This window comes from Dysidea avara, chromosome 2 (genome assembly GCF_963678975.1).
Source record: "Dysidea avara chromosome 2, odDysAvar1.4, whole genome shotgun sequence".
Classification (NCBI taxonomy): Eukaryota; Metazoa; Porifera; class Demospongiae; order Dictyoceratida; family Dysideidae; genus Dysidea; species Dysidea avara.
Genome location: NC_089273.1, coordinates 40849227 through 40863038, shown reverse-complemented (window position 1 = coordinate 40863038; position 13812 = coordinate 40849227). Strand labels below are relative to the sequence as shown.

The following is a 13812-nucleotide window of genomic DNA, read 5'->3' as shown; positions in this document are numbered from 1 at the left end:
GTATTGTTAGGTGTTTATAAGCTTCGTATCCTTGCTGTTGGAGACTGTCTCACTGATGTATCAACCATTCTGGTATTTGTTCGCAAAAATCGCGTCATTTTGGCCGAATTTCAGCATATAGATGGCTCAGCCAGATGGCTAACAAGCTTCAATTATAACCATACTCCGCATGCAGGTACTTTACCTAGTGCTGGTCATTGCTGACCCACGGCGCAGTTGCTGCTCTGCTTGTCCTGCGCTCCAGAGGAAGAAACACTTTTTCTGTCGTCAAAAAGCTGCACAGATCGTGCTGCCACCAGAAAATGACCAATAAAATCAAACCACCAATACTTTGAGTTGATGATAGACTACTTGAACAATGTTGAGAGTGAATATCGTGGCATACGAAGAACCCTACGAACCGCTGTATTGAAAAATCACGTGATTTTAAGACATTTGTATCGTTTTCTACCAGAAGAAAGTAACAAACTTGGCTGTCACGCTGGTGTTATTCAAGTTACACTTAACCTAGCACATGACAATAGTTAGGTAGTTGATTGGAGGATGTCGATTTTTCGCATTGCGGACCCTAGTATAGGTACTTTTGTGCATTCATTTTCTATATGCTTCACATTATCGCATCCAGCTAGCTGCACATGTGTGCTTGCACTATACACAATACTACTGAGATGATAAAAGATATTACACTGCATTGTTACCAAAATTTATTTAACTAAAAATTTACAATTGGTTTCTACTTGGCCATCTTTTTATTTTAATATACAGTGCAAAAAGATGGCCAAGTAGAAACCAATTGTAAATTTTTAGTTAAATTAATTTTGGTAACAATGCAGTGTAATATCTTTTATCATTTCAGTAGTATTGTGTATATTGCAAGCACACATGTACAGCTAGCTGGATGCGACAATGTGAAGCATATAGAAAATGAATGCACAAAAGTGCCTATACTGTAAATGCTTTCTTGGCCGGATTTTGATATCATGTCTTTTGGTTACTCCATGAACATGTACTTGTGCATTCTTGGCCTCGCCTTTTTTTACAGCTGGGCTGTTTTTGGCACAGGATATCACTACTTTTGTTGAATGGAGAACATACAGTTAGGTATTATATTACATAGGAGACACGCATGCATGCATGCATAATAACAGCTTCAGCAACAGATTAGCTAGCTAAATTAGTAGCAAAAGCTCCCAAGCTCAGTGTTCAGAAGCACTATTAAAAGTAACTTGCTAAGAGAAAATTCATTCAAACTGAAATAATGTTCAAATTTCCGTAAGGACTCACGTGATATCTCGAGTGATAAGAACCGGCAAAGTCGAGGCTACAGTCTTAACTGTTATTGCTGAAGCAGTGGGTTGGTGATATAACTAGTCTAGTCAAAATCTGTGCGTGACAAGTGGAGCTTAATCAGCTGCGAGTTGTTGCTGAATGTATGCCTCGGAATGGACATGAAGCCTGACGGCACTGAATGCATCACACTATTCTCCCAGCAAATTGCCGGGTAAGTTCATGTATAGCTAAGTCACTGTTGTAAACGGCTACATAACTACCGTCGTAATTTTAGACAGGAATCTCCCATGCCATAGTAGCTTCCCGGGATTATATACTATGCTTGTGTAGGCCAGAGCCTCGTAACTGGCTTCAGTGTTCTAGCTGTGTGGGTCAGACCGCTAACAAGTTGAGCTGAACCCTGAGAAAACAGCTAAAAATGAAAGAGGATATTTTCTCAAAGTTTCAACCAACCTGGTGATGACAACAAAGATGTCAGAGCAGACAAGTGCTTCCACCAACGGTTCAGGAAAGGTTAATAGGCTATATACTGTTATGGCTTCCTATAATGTATGGTGAAAACTTAGGTGATAAATAATGTGTCAGGCATTTGAATGATTAGCGGGTAAGTCAATACTACAAATGAGTTAATATTTTTGAGGGTTCAGCTCAATGCGTACATACAGTAGGCCATAATTACTATGCATCCATTGATTGATGTGATAATAATATAAGCAGATCTGAGACAATCATGGACCCTACTACTATATAGTAACTGGGCAGATATATAGAGTTATGTATACTCTGATATAATTGTTGCGTGTTGTAGTTTGCCAATGGTCAAAGCTAAATTAACTATTTTAGATAACTTTTTGTGATGTTGAAGGTGTCAGGAAAACTCCAGTTAGGGGCAGGCAATAAAAGATTATTTTTCAAAACAGGAGAGGAATATGGTTAGGCCCGCAAGGTACAGGCTTAATCTACTTACCCCAGTAGATGCACCATATTATACATAATGCACATATCAATGTATTGCCCTACTAACCCCCCTTTGGGCATATATAGGGCTATAGTGGGCACAACCGAATGTTAAATGCCCCATGGTAGGACAAACCTATTGTGTCAAATCCCCACCATTGGCTCCAGTTGCAACGTGGGGGATTTGACATAGCATAGAAAAAATACCGTATGACAACAAATTTTGGCGGTAAACTAAATTTGGCGAATTGGCGATTCGTTACCAAATCACCAAAATTAAATTTCACCAATATTATATTTATGCTATAACAAGCCAAGTTACCTCTCCGTGGTCAGTCGGTCCCTCTATCAGTGCCTTTTCTAAACTACAGCTCTGCACAGCTCAGCTGCACGTGCTGGACTCTAGCTTCTAATACTTTCGAATATTGAATAGCACGTGTTTGTTGGTTGGTCGCAATGGTGATGTTAAAATACGTCAAAATAGAGCCTCGCAAGAGCTGCAATTCATTGATTTTGTCCCAGAATGACATTGAAGCTGCTCAGAAGTCTATTGCTAAAGCTGTTAGCATCATAGCAGAGAAGCCCCAGAGTCGTGGAAAGTACAATTCATACTCAAAAGAACAGCGCGCTATGATTGGAAAGTATACTGCAGAGAATGGTCCCACCTGTGCAGCGAAACACTATTCTGCAGTTTGGGGAATTCCGATAAACGAATCCACAGCAAAAAGGCTGAAGGAAAAGTATCTAGATAAACTCAAACAAGCGGTTTCAGAACGGTGTAGAAAGCAAGCTGAAAATCGAGATGCTTCTGATGATGAGGAGCACAAAGAAGAACCTATCATTATTTCTGAACTGGAAACCAAGCCTCGAGGTAGGCCAGTACACCTGGGAGAACAGCTGGATTCATTGGTGAAGGAGTTCATAAGTTACCTGAGAGCAGCTGGTGGAGTAGTCAATACAACTGTCATTAGGGGGGCAGCTGAAGGAATTATTTCTTATCGTGATGTTTCCAAGCTTTCTTCACATGGTGATCACATCAACATTACAAAGAGCTGGGCACAGTCATTGTTGCGACGAATGGGATTTGTAAAAATAAAGTGTTCAACTTCAGGAAAAATCTCAATGGCACATTTTGATGAATGCAAAGAGATCTTCTTAGCTGATGTAGTAGCAGAGGTACTATTTAATAATATACCACAAAGTCTGATAATCAACTGGGATCAGACTGGCTTGACAATTGTTCCAACTGGAGATTGGACAATGGAAAAAGAAGGTGCACAAACTGTACCTATTTTCCATAGTGATGACAAAAGGCAGTTAACAGCAGTTTTAGCTGTGACTGCAGCTGGCGATTACTTACTTCCACAGTTGCTCTACCAAGGGAAGACACCAAAGTGTCACCCCCAAGTCACTTTTCCAGGTGGTTGGGATGTGTGGCACTCCAAGAATCATTGGTCCAATGAAATTACCATGAAGCGCTACATTGAGAAAATTATTGTGCCCTTTGTTACGGAGAATCGAAAAAAGCTGAAATTGGGTTCAATATCTCCTGCAGCAGCTATTTTTGATAATTTCCGTGGACAAACAACTGATGTGATTTTGTCACTTTTAAGAAGCCACAATATTGTCCTGATTCAGTTGCCAGCTAATTGCACAGATAAACTGCAGCCATTGGACATTTCCATAAATAAACCAATGAAAGATCATCTTAAGACCAGTTTCCAACAATGGTATGCTCAAGAAGTGAAGAAACAGTTAGAAACTGTTCCACTTGGCCAAGTCGAAGTTCATGTGGGATTACAAGTAATCAAAAGTCCCAGTGCTAATTGGATAATCTGTGGTTGGCAGACATTAGAGAAAAGACCTGAAGTGGCAATTAATGGATTTAGAAAAGCAGGGATCCTAGATGCCATTAACTTGTAGTCGTGTTTTGTTTTACTTTTGCTGTAATAGCCAAGTTTTTATAATTGTACAGCATAATTATTATAATCAAAAAAATTAATATTAATACACAATAATAGCTAACTGTCCAATTGACATGCAGTTATATACATGGAAATGCGGTGATGTTTATATCTTCAATAAATTTCACCAAATGCACCCTCATCTTCGGTTGGTCATAATTCACTGGTAGGCTTCTTTCAGCCAAACAAATGCAATTTGCAATAGCATATAGGCCACAATCCTTATCACCCACCTGCTATCAATCATTGTTCACAACCACTTCTGCTTAGGCCCAAATAGCTGCTTTAAAATACCAGTAGTGTTCCAATCAACAGAATCAAACAGGGAATCATATACGGTGACCTTCGGATAGCTAAGTATTGTGGAAGCAATGATCCAGTGATTTGTTCTGCAGTGAACAATTTGTAGAAAGTTCTTTGCACAACTCATGGGAACCCTCGTAGATTTATGAAGAGTCAGTGTTGATTTCAAGCCATACACATCCTTGAACTTATTGCCAATCAACTTCTGGACGAAGTTCATGTGTTTATCAGCCAATTGCTCACCTAAAAAAATATTCAATTATCCTGGGTCTAAACTACGTACCTTTTAAAATGATGCTTTTATCCACTGTTGTTAAATTGCACCTACCATAACAAACCCATGAATCTTCTTTAGCAAGGTCATGGGAAGATTGACTGCATTGATCCAAATCAATGACTTTGCTTGTCTTTATCTGTTTGCTTTTCTTAACTGGAGGCTCCTCTGGCTTTGCTTAAATTTCTCGCTTGGACACTGATACTACACTTTGTGCATGATGTTTCAATTCAAAGTCAATTGGTGAAGCTGATCTTACAAGCTTCTTTACTATTGATAGCAGATCTGCATCGTCACACTTGAATTCAAGCTTGCAGGGTATCTGCAAACCACCCTGTGATAAATCTGCAGAATACTGGCGGCGGCAATCGGTAATAATACAAGTGAGAGTACCTCCTCTCTGTACAAAAAGGGAGCACGCTGCAGAAATCTTATGGGGCACATGACCACTCACGTCTGCAACTCTTCTAATAGCTACAGCGTATGGATCAAATGAATTGCTGTCTTCCGCTTGGCATGAAAAGTGCTCTCCTGTAGCTGGGGTCCAAATGTCTTGATAGGCATGAAAGCCCGTACGCAACTTTCCACCACGTGTAACTCCATTATTTTCGTACGAAATGAATTCAGGGTTGCAAGAAATCGTAGCTATATAAACCAATCGAGATATCCATTGTAGCGAGACCGAGAGCACCGAGGAGAGCACAATGTAAGTGAAAGATAAAGCCGTGCAACTGTATCCATGATTCGCTATAGATAATTAATCTCAGTTGTATAGCTACTTTAGTTAAAATAATCGGCACTTCACTGCATATATCTGTCTGATATAGCTAGCCAGTAGCTAGTCGCCAAATTAAATTAAAACCAGCTTTCACCAAATTGAAATTTTGCCAACTGCTAAATTCGAACTAATTGCCAAATATTAGCTACGCCAATATTTGTTGTCATACAGTACTTGGGTGCTTAATGAATGATTGTCAAATGCCCCATAGTGAAGTAGCAGTTTCATGTCAGTTTGCCTTGTAAAGCCCCACTTACAGGCTTTACATCCAAGGATGGTGGTGGGGTAATACAATGGTAGGTGCATAATGCGTTTGCATCATAAACCTTGTGTTAAAATTTGCTTTTTCATGCTTATAGCAGCTAATGTGCTTATAACACAGTAAAAACAAACTAGTGAAGGTCACTACTAAATGTAGTGAATATTACTACTAATGTCTGCCACAATACTCACTATTTTACTGCAGTGACGTTCACTACTAAGTTTGTAGTGACCCTCACTACCATGTAGTGACGTTCACTACCATGTAGTGACGTTCACTACAAAAGAGTAGTGAAGGTCACTACACAAAAATAGTGAGTATTGTGGCAGAAATTAGTATAGAAATTCACTACTAATTTTTTACAGTGTATTCCCAAACAATCAGGACTGGAAAAACTACAAATTGTCTTCTACTTTTATCTATCAACTATCCAATCACTGCTAGTTTATTAAAATTTCCTTTGCTGTTGTGTAACTTGTTTACCATTATGCTATAACCATTAGTCCCTCCTAGTTTATATGTCTCCTAGCAACAAAAATTGTTATGTCAACAATGTAGGTGAGAGCCACAAAACAAGTTAAGTAATATATTCCAAAATTGGTCATCAACTGCTGCAGTATGCTGAATACATCTTGGGAATGGCTATGTGGGATGCTGCGCTTTAATAATCATAATAGTGGAAGTAAGTGTTTGTTGACATGTTAGTCTGACTGTGTGATTACATGTTTTTAGTTAGCTGTGCCTTACCATACTGTATCCCTTTCTGTATATGCAGGGTGGATACTGATGTTGTGACTGTTGGCGGGTGAGTTTATGGTTAATGGACAAATCACGCAAATGGTGAAGAAAAATCATGTGGTACCATGACCCCACTAATATACTCTTGGTGGTACTTCATAGCCAAGCACTAGTGTATTTGGCTTCTTGTGCTATTGTAGTCATTTTTTTTAATTTTATGGGATCATCATAAATGTAAATGTTTACTATTACAGTATATTCATGCTATCATTAAAGAGTTTCTATGATTGTGGGTTAAGTGCTGAAAGGTGATGCGCTGATACTGGCTTTTTAAGTGAACACTGAAGTTTCACAGGCACTGAAGGGCTGGGGCGGGATTAGAGACGTACACGGGTAATGTAGCAGTAAGTTACTTCAACTACATCACTACAGCGGGTATGAAACAGCTGGCTATAGCTATGTACGGCCCTGCATGGGCCGGAGTCACGCTATAACGAGTCAGTGGAGGCATACCGTGGCGAATTTAAAACAAATCAGTGACTGGACTCACAATTAAACCAATTAGAGTTGACAGCACAATGTCTATCAAATCAGCCAGCTCGCTATGGCTAATGACTTTGCCCACTTACACACTGCCGGTTTGGGTTTGGGAATTGAGGTGGGCGCCTCACAACTCGACGTCATGGCGGAAAGTTTGAATCTTCAAAGAGCACAAAAGCGATCTCATAAACTAACGAATAACTTTTAGCGAAATTAAATGTACAGATACATTAAATCCCCTGATAGCCGCAGCCTTTTTACAATACGACTTCATGGCTGAAAGCAAATCGCTCCAATGGGATGCGATGACGAAGAAAATGAAAAAAAGAACGATCCACATTTGATAAATAATTTAATTAATGCATTGTAAATGGGTGGGCGATGGAACAAACTACTCCAACAATTCGCCTGACTTTTCGTGTGGTAGTTACTCATTATACAAAGGTTACATGCCCCTGGTTTCGAGGCAGAATCTTTTAGTAAGGCTGAGATTTCGCCATGAGGATTTTAAAAGATTTCGTAATCGATCCCTTGTGTAAATGACTCACAGTAGTGGTCGCGTGTTTTATTATTATTGTGGGCGCGCGCTTTGTGCTTCTTGGCCTCACGACTCACTACCGTGGGTCTTGATATTATGAATCCCATCCAAAAACAGCTTGTAGCTGTAAAAAGTGCGCGTCCTAGTAATGCAGAATTAACTGTGACAAAAGCAATGATATCATAATGCGGCCATGTGCGAGGTGTCCAAGTTGTAAAATTAATATTAGCTAATGAGATAATACAATATTATTGTTAAAGTGTTAATGAGAACTATGTGATGCTGCTAGTTTTTAAGTGTGTGAGCATCTTCATAAATGCCACATAAATTTAATTCTCAATAAAGCAATGTGTATAGATTCTCTGATAGTAATAAATAGTTTGAGTTTGGCCACCTTTCCTTTGTTCGTAGCATTGCTGTATACAGGAAAGGCGGCCAAACTCAAACTATTTATTACTATCAGAGAATCTATACACATTGCTTTATTGAGAATTAAATTTATGTGGCATTTATGAAGATGCTCACACACTTAAAAACTAGCAGCATCACATAGTTCTCATTAACACTTTAACAATAACATTGTATTATCTGATTAGCTAATATTAATTTTACAACTTGCACACCTCGCACATGGCCGCATTATGATATGATTACTTTTTGTCGTAGTTAACTCTGCTTTACTTGGACGCGCACTTTTTTTACAGCTATAAGCTGTTTTTGGATGGGATTTCAATACTTTATGTTAGAATAAGCAATGTACTGTTGATAACAGTAGATGAGTTTCCATGGTTTTGACAGAAACCCCAGATTACAGTGATAGAATATTAAAATATAACTGTAATTTTAGTGGCCAAGGCCGCCCACATTGGGGGTAACTGGGGTATTTTGCCCCCTACCACAGCCCGAAAGGGGCCACTTGAATACCTGTTTAAAGAAAGATCGATATACTCTAATAGAGCAGTCAGGATCTAGACCCTTCCTTGCCCCTGGGCCCCTCTTTAACTCTTTTCCCTGGGCCCTCTAATTTCTCAGGGCGGCCCTGTTAGTGGCATGCAACTGCAGTCAACTAACACCCATTTTAACTATTAAACCCTTAACAACGCTTTGCCTTTCATCTTGTACTGCATTGAAACGATCAAAATACTCTATTAGAGCAGTCACAAAACAGCTGTAACACAGCAATCAATATTTAGCATAGTTACAACTTTTGCTTAGCATCGGATTGTATAGTTTAAATTACTAGCTACTTACAGACTTTACAATATAAAAATATGGCACTTGTAGAAATGTGACTGTTCTATTAGAGTATCTCGATCTACTTCAAGCATTGGCTAATTCAAGTGAAGAAGCTACGCCCCTGCCAAGAGATCTTGTGAAATGAAATGAGAATAGTAAAGAAAAGGCAAGTATGTACAGACAATAGAGGGGCGCGTAATTATGTCCTGTTGTAAATAAACGCCTTTAAAATTTATATTACTACTAAATAAACGCACCAGAATAGGCTTGTGTGGCTGTTGTCTCCAAGGTTGTCTCATTAGTTGTCTTTTCGTGTTGAAGGGATTTAGTCGCAATTGGTGAGTTTAACTATACATGTATTTGTGTTGTAAAACTTAATTGTAAAAAGGCGATTAGCACATATCATGATAAACATGTATTTGTCACAGTAGAGTCTCTCACGAAGTCGCGATTATTACGAGACATTGGACCAGGGTAAAAATTTACTGCTATATTTAGAGGTTGTAGCGTTTGTATATCATAGTATCTTAATAAATAATCCCCCATGATCACTAATCACTAATAGTAGTACAGTGAAAACTGGTCATTATTCAGGCCGTAGGGACAAAATTTTCTTACCTTGCCTTTTAAAGAGGTGGCTGCATTAAGCGGCCTTAAAAAAAGTTAAGAAGCATGCTGTTCTAACTGGCTATAGAGATGGATTTAGTGTATGACAGCGTATGAGACAGTGAGTGCTGGTAGCAAGGGGGCAGCCAATCTGTTAAGAGCACCAAAAGCACTGCTTCAGACATAGGCAGTTGACTGTCAGCCCCAAGTGTAAAAAGTTTCACTATTGGTCCTTATAAGCTCCTGATGAAGAAAGTGATGAAGTCATTATCCATAGGATATATTTTTCAGAGTATCCTTTTCAGTTCTACAATATAGTAGCCAAGCATAAGATGAACATAACACAGCATTCCAGTAGTTTAGTGGTGACCACAACACTGCCTGAGTAAACTGTGGTGAGATTTGAGACTACCAGAAGCCCTGGAATATCTTCAACACATGAAATACCAAATATCTAATGCCTGGCTTTCATCCACAGTGGACCTGTCTTGGTGGCCACTTGTACAGAAGGGAAACAGCTGCCACACAGTCTTGCGAGCGAAACAGCTAGTTGCCACACCCCTTAATTATCAATTTGTAAAATCTTTAGCAAAATTGTGTGTGCGAGCAAGTGCGATGTGGCAGTGCCGTGTATATGGTTGCTGCCTAGCAGTGACACATCACGAGTATTGAAGTCACAATGCATTACTGTATCATCCATCTAAATACAATCTCTGAATGTGTCATTTTGTGTAGAGAGCAATCTTCCACAAGAAGTGACCTGCAGGTTTCAGTGTATATTGTTAACCATTAATATTGTTCACAATATTGTGAACTATATGTACAGTGAAACCTCACTTAGTGGCCACCTCTTTAATAAGACCACCTCATTATATTGGCCACCTCTAGTAGGTCCCAAATATAGCTAAGCATTACTTATGACCTCATTAATAAGGCCACCTTGTTATTCAGGCCAAAGTTTTTGGTCCCACAGCCTGCCATATTAATGAGGTTTCATTGTACTTATGTGAATTTTTATTTTTCGAAACTTTTCTTCAGGTTTACTGATGGGCACTATGAAGCATTGTTGACTGGTACGTGTATAATGTGGTGACTTGAAATTCTAAAACAGTACGTAGCATGTCTTGTATGTACATGTAATGTGTTGTAATGTGTCCACACATCCACACATCTTAGAAATAAATATAATTGTATTCTCTATAAATAGTCAGTTCCATTGTGCCACTGGGTCATAAGTTGGTTGAGTATGGATCATCCAGGGCACTTGAGTCACATTTTGTCCTGGCCAAGTGGATCTCATCCACTGACAGAATATACAGGATCAGATCACGTGTATAAATTACGGTGGAACTTGTTTATTGCCACCTTCACTCATTCAGCAGGTAACAGTGTATAAATTCTCAATTGGAATTGGCTTTTCAAGAGTGGTTGTCTTTCTATACTAGTGGCCATTAAGACAGGTTGTACTGATAGATAGAGTGTACATACTAGAGATGCAACAATATCCTCCACTTAGTGTCGTTTGATAGTGATGCAATGGAGACTATGTATTATTGCATTTAAATACTATACTATTATATTGCAACTCTAGCACGTATTTATAACAGGAATGTTTGTTAACCGTTTAGACATGCTGGAGCCACACCCACTCATCTGGATTCTACAAATGAAGTCATACCAACTTGTTGTCATCATACTTGCACGTTACTCCCTTGGATGAATATACATGCCGTCATGTGAGACTTGCTACCATGGCGGGCCACTGGAAAACATTTGCATAGCAGTTATATTACAGTCATTATTGTACAATTCTTACATTATTGTTGTGAAAAGTGTTTGGTATTCATGTGTCTCCTCTGTATGTTGTAATTACATGTGTAATTTTGTGTGGGGGTGCTATAAAATGCAATAATGCATGGTGACAATTGTATTAGGCGATTTTGCACACTTCCTTTTTAAGCTAGCTACATGTGCTAATTACTCACAGCTTGTGTCAACAACTGGTAACCGCAGTTGTACTCTTGTGTCATTCTTTAAGCCGCGCCCTTAGAGGGACAAATTATGTGGGGGCGACTAATTTCAAAACGAAGGATGGTATGCAGCACCATAGATTATATCTATGGACTATAATCTATGGCAGCACACTTCTTGGTGGCTATATGTACTGATTAACTACATAGAGCGCCAGTTCATCAATACCCAGTGACCTCAGTTGTGCTCTGCGTCATTCTTTAAATTCCGAGTAAAATTCTTAGAGAGCAAATGACGTGGGGGCGACTAAATTCAAATTTCAAACTAGCCATTCTCGAAAACAAATGTTTCAATCTGAACGAAACTTTTAGAACAGTTCAAAGACACATTTCCCTACATGCCAAGCGAGTATTGCGGAAAACAACAATCTGGGATTTGTATTTGGCCTCTAGGTCGACTGAGGACGACTGAAACTTCGTTTGGTGCTGAAATCACGACTGTAGGGTAATCATGTATGGTGAAATCGATGATGTGAATCTTGAGGTGATTGAGTGAATACTGAAGCGATAACAGGGCGATCAATGTTCGGAATGCACAAAGGAACGCAAGGTATACACCTGCGGTTGCGTCTAACCGCATGCGATAAAAAAAATAAAAATAAAAATAAAAAATGAAACTTCACCTTTGATGTCGGCAACCACGATCACGAAACAATCGGCATGGATTTGCTTCACTGCTTGTGTGGTAGTTACTAGTGACACGATGAGTTCAACTCCAGAGTTTCAGAGAGATAGCGTAAGTGATGGGTGGATTACAGGAAGGCTGAATTTGACAACGTTCGTTCTTGTAAAATCCTCACGTAGTGGTCGCGTCATTTATTGTCTGCGGCGCGCGTTTCTGCTTTACTGGCCGCGCGACTTACTACCGTGAGTCTTGATAATAATAATAATAATATGAACAAACGGGCATATTTCAGTTTTGTCTGAAATACACATACTGTTTCCTTTTCACTTGATACTTACTACTGGACCTATACTCATTGCAAAGAACCACCAGAGGGTTGTTTTGAGTTGGAGGATGCTTTCTAAGGTGGTTTTTAGGCGTGCGTTCTATTAGAGTTTTTGCAAAAAGCATGGGCGAATCCTATTATGAACCCACTATCGTGGTTCATGATATGACGAGTTACATTTAAAAAGTAACAGTCCCAACACTGGTAGTTATAATAATCTATGTGTGTAGTTCAACACCATTTTAATACATATGCAGCTATTATACTGAGATATTGTCCTTACCAAAATCAGCTTTTACCAATTTGCTTGAAATTATATAAGTGGAGTTAAACCCTTTGGCTAGACAGCTGATGTATTGATTTGCTGTCATTCATGAATGCTGATGCGATAGCTATCATGAAATTGCTATAGATTCATAGCTATGTTCATAGAGAAATTTAGGTTCATAACAGTGTTATAGGTTCTTTATGTTACAGCTTTATGTATTTATACATTTACATCTCTTTTTGCAATAATTCAATATTGTGTAGATGCTAAAATTCTTGCACCACAACTTTGCCAGCAAAAAGGGATCTGACTTGATGGCCGTATGCATCCTACAACTTAAAGCATATACTGAAGGATTTACAGAACTGGAGTTTAACAAGGCAGTAGCAGAAGTTGGAGGGAACGTCAAGGCATCGCTGCCATTCTTAAAAGATGGATGGAGTTACATAATCAAACCAACTGAGAATTGGAAGCAAAAGAAACGTGTGACCATCCCCCACACAGTCCTTCCAGCACATTTAATTACAAAGTTTTGTGCAAGGGGTAAGTAGCACTATTTTATATTTAGTTTTGCACGATCCATGCTTTGTTTTTATCTATAGTACAAATGGCAGCAGATACCAGCGTGACACCAAGTACTCCATCTCACACATCTGCTGTTTCCACTTCTTCCAATGAGTCATCTCCTGATACATCTGATGTTTCCCTTGTATCTACTATTCCAGGGCGATCCTCATCTCCTGATTCCATTGTATCTACCAATCAACCTGATACATCAGATATTCCTCTTCCTCCTGTGAGACTACTATTGAAGCATTGACAGCACAAAAAGAAGGTACAGATTTATTGCTATTATATTCAAAGTTCATTGGTTAGATGATAAATCTGTTTAGCCCTCCAAGAGGCCTGCATCTTTTTTCTGACATGAATTTAAAATTTTCATGTCATAAAACAGCTATATACCATGTATAAAATAATGTGTCATCCAAAGCTACAATTGCCAAGCATTCCTGTGTTATTTGTGTGGGGGCTCCCATAAATACAATTATTATAAATTCTTGACTATAGCTAGATAGCT

The 13812-nt window shown here is 38.9% G+C and overlaps 1 long non-coding RNA gene across 1 annotated transcript; it reads left to right on the top strand.

Annotated features, from left to right (window-relative positions):
• The first annotated feature begins 9123 nt into the window (after positions 1-9123).
• Positions 9124-12066, top strand: LOC136247329 (uncharacterized). The gene is made up of 3 exons (XR_010697403.1): positions 9124-9218; positions 10525-10596; positions 11115-12066. It is a non-coding gene; the product is annotated as an uncharacterized lncRNA (long non-coding RNA).
• The last annotated feature ends 1746 nt before the right edge of the window (positions 12067-13812 follow it).